Genomic DNA, 4,004 nt, shown 5'->3' with positions numbered 1-4,004 from the left:
ATTTATTATCAAATATGGTAATTAAAGTTATAATTGTTATAGTTTTCACTGATTAGTCTTAGATGAGGATATGCATTATCAAACATTCTGTCAAATGGTTTTCAGTTATAAGGCAATATTTAAATTTTTAAATATCAAAAGAGAAGAAATATTGAATAAACTCAAACCCAAATGAAAATCATGATGGTCAAGTCAATTCTGACTCAGTGACCCTATAGGACAGGGTAGAACTGCCCTTAAGGGTTTCTAAGTCTATAAATCTTTATGCAAGAAGACTGTCACATCTTTTCCAGAGGAGCAGCTGGTGGGATCCAATGACCAACCATAGGGTTAGCTGCTGAGCACTTTAACAACTGGTAAAACAGAGTGTAACAAGAATATAATGTTCAACTAGACTCTAATAACCTACAACTCCAGGGTCATGAGAGAATATGGTGTGAAGACAAGAAATACACATAATGTAAAAACTATATAGGTCTTTGCTTTGGCAGATAAAGAGAAAATCTAGAATGAAGCCTAAATAAACTAGTAAAGGGGAAAGGGAATGAGTTTATCTCCTTTAACATGAATAGAAGAGAAAAAGAAAATAATGATATAAGCAGGACATAGAATTCTTTGGACCAAGATTTAAGAGGGCTAAGGTCAACAAGTCTCAAACAACAGTAGGTACATGTTATCATATAAACTAATTATATTACCTGGGAGGTCTGGTGGCATAGTGAATTAGACACTTGACTGCTAACCAGAAGGTCAGCGGTTCAAACCCACCAGCCACTCCATGGAAGGAAGATGGGGCGATCTACTACCATAAAGATTTATAGCCTTGGAAACTCAATGGGGGTTGCTATGAGTTGGAAATGACTCAATGGCAGTGAATGTGGTTTTGGTTTGGAATTATATTACAATGCTTTAAGATAAATGAAATGTTTCTACTTTTTAGTGAAATTATTCTTCATAAATATATCTGATTTATATTAAATATGTTCGATTTTTTAAGGCGTTTTGGTATTTGATTTTTAACCAGATTGCCTAAGGTATTTGATTGCTAACTGGAGGGTTGGTGGCTCAAACCCACCAGTCTCTCCATGGAAGGAAGACTGGGCAATCTACTTCCATAAACATTTACTGCCTTGGAAACCCAAAGCGAGTGGCTATGAGTCCAAGTCAACTTGATAGCAGTGAGTTTGATTTTTTGTTGAATTTTATGTTCAATTTTTGGAGACAAGCTAAATGAATCAATATTATCACATTTATCATCAGTATATTCATGTGGTATTTAATGTGAAAATTTCTAAAACTGTCAAAATAATTTTGGTGACAATTTATTCTACTGATTTATAACAAAACTATTATTAATTGCCACTTTTAGTCAAATTATATTGTAATATTGCTACTAGAACACTACAACTGTTTATATTTTTGCAAGTGCTCAACATTTTGAATTAGAGAATGTTTGCAAACCAGCTTTCTGAATATTATAAACATTACACTGCAATAGTTGAAGATGCTATTCTCTTTATATGTGTATAAAGTCAAGAAGCAGCAGCAACAATCATGTCTTCATTACTTTATTCATTCAAAAACATGACTACAATGTGCCAGACAGTGAAGAAAATAATGAAAAAAAAAGTCCTTAGGAATGTACATTCTAATGAAGGATTCAGACAGTAAACAAATAAGTAAACATCTGGTAAGTGTCAAGATGAAAAACAGAGCAAGGGGTTGGAAGATTTGGTTGGAGAGCGTTGAAGCTTAGGCAGAGTTGTCAGTCCAGGACTCGTTGGGCAGATAACTTTGGAGTGAAAGCATGAATGAATTAAGGGAGCTGGCCACGTGAACTCATTAGGGAAGAGCATCGTCGCAAGTAGAACACCAAGAGCAAATGCCTTGTTGCAGGAAGATATTTAAAGTAACAATGAGGAGGCCAGAATGACTGAAAAGAGCCAATAAAGGAGAAAAATAGTAGAAAAGGTCATAAAGGAAGTGAGGGAAAGGTCATAGTGGGTTGTGTAGGTCATGTTAAAGACTTTGACATTTATTCCAAGTGAAATGATAAGCCATTATCAGGTTTTGAGCATTGGAATTGTATGTTCTTACTTATTTTTTTAACATGATCCCTGGCTGCTCTCTTCAGAAGAAACTACAGGGCTTGTGGTGTGAAGGAGATTACAGGCAGAAACAAGTAAGTAGAGAACCAAAAAAAAAAAAAAAAACCGCACTATTTGACTCACAGCAACCCCTCCTTGGGTTTCTGAGGTGGTATCTCTACAGAAGTAGATTGTCCAATCTTCCTTCTGAGAAGTAGCTGGTGGGTTTGAACTGCCAGCCTTCTAGTTAGCAGTCAAATGCCTTAGATACTACGTCACCAGAGGATTTGGAAATTATTATAATAATTCAGGTGAGAGATATGTTGGCTAGATCATGGTGGTGACAATGAAGGTGATGTGAAGTGGTTGATTTGTGGATATGTTTTGATGGTAGATTAAACAGAATTTGTCCTAAATGGTAGCAAAAGGGACAAAAAGGCAGCAAAGATTATACCAATGTTTTGGCCTTTGCAACTGCAGGTACAGAGTTACTGAAGCCAAGTGGAGTCAAAGTTCAGCCTGCATCCCTGGTTGAAGTAAATAGATATGAAGTAAGTAAATATGATAACTCAGTTCCTTAAGAACTGAATATAATAAAAGCTCAACTGTCACCCCCACTCTGGTTAAGACAGATAGGACCTCAGTTGGAGGCAGACAAGCAAACATGATAACTCAGTTCCTTAATAGCTAAATGGAATGAAAGGTCAATTTACTTATTCTCTCCATGTTATCCCCCTAGAAACAGGTGATGACTATGTTAATGTGTTTCAGGAGATAACTTGAAAATTAGCCTTGGCCAGCAGACATGCATAGTGAGATAAATGGGAACAGAGTTGCTGGGAACTGACTTTCCCCCCTCTGCCCAAGCCTCAGTCAGCTGACGACAGGAAGCCAGTGTGACTCATCTGGTGTGCAAGCACACTGCATTAAAAATCAACTGTCCCTTTAAACCAAGACGAAGGAAGCTTCAGCCAATGCTCAGTTAATTCAAGCCCAAATTCCTGAAGTTTTTATGAGTAAGTATAAGCCCCCTCTCTTGAAGCTTACAAAACTGTATCCTGACCTCCATTTGGAGAGTCAGATTTGGGTATTGGCCTGTCTCTTTGCATTGCCACTTTTTAATAAATAATTTTCTCTCCTCTTAATCAGTGTGGAAACTGTTTTGGCCTGATTGCGCACTGGGCGGGGACTCAGGTTTGGTCTGACTTCATTACCATAAATTGCCATGGAGAAAACTGCAGGAGGAGCTGCTATTTGGGGAAATATTAAGATGTCAATTGGACATGACAAGTTTGAGATGCTTACTGTACATCCAAATGGAGAAGCTAAATAGTCAAGTGCCCTGAATTCCAGTGAATCAAGTTTAATTTGGAGTTTAAATTTGGGAGTCATCACCATATAAGTGGTATTTTAAACCATGAGACTAGATAAGATAATGAAAATTAAGATAATTATGATAAGGAAAATGAGTGGAGATAGAGAAAAGACATTCCAATATTAAAATGTCTCAGTGAACAAAAGAAACCAGAAAAGCGACTAAGAAGGAAAACAAAAACAGAAACAAAACAGATGAGTGGGGTGTCTTGGAAGCCACGTGTTTCAAGGAGGAAAGAAAAAGATTTAACTATGTTAGTTGCTACCAATAGGTCAAGATATTGAGAATTGAGAAATGAATAACATATAGCAATGGGAAGGTTACTGTGACCTTGGTAAGTATAATTTTTGTGGACCAGTGGGGACAAAACTTTTAATTGTGCCAAGAGAGAATGAGTAGGAGGGAACTTGTAGTTTAGTGAGTATGGTAAATTTTTTCAAGTTTTTACTACACTGGTGACTGGAATGCAAAAGTTGGAAACAAAGAAGAATCACCGGTAGTTGGAAAATTTGGCCTTGGTGACAGGAATAATGCTGGAACTC

The sequence above is a fragment of the Orycteropus afer genome, unplaced genomic scaffold (genome assembly GCF_000298275.1).
Source record: "Orycteropus afer afer isolate SDZICR_OR568_19922 unplaced genomic scaffold, OryAfe1.0 scaffold00400, whole genome shotgun sequence".
In the NCBI taxonomy this organism is placed as follows: Eukaryota; Metazoa; Chordata; class Mammalia; order Tubulidentata; family Orycteropodidae; genus Orycteropus; species Orycteropus afer.
The sequence above is the reverse complement of the archived record's forward strand: the minus strand, read 5'-3'. Positions refer to the sequence as shown.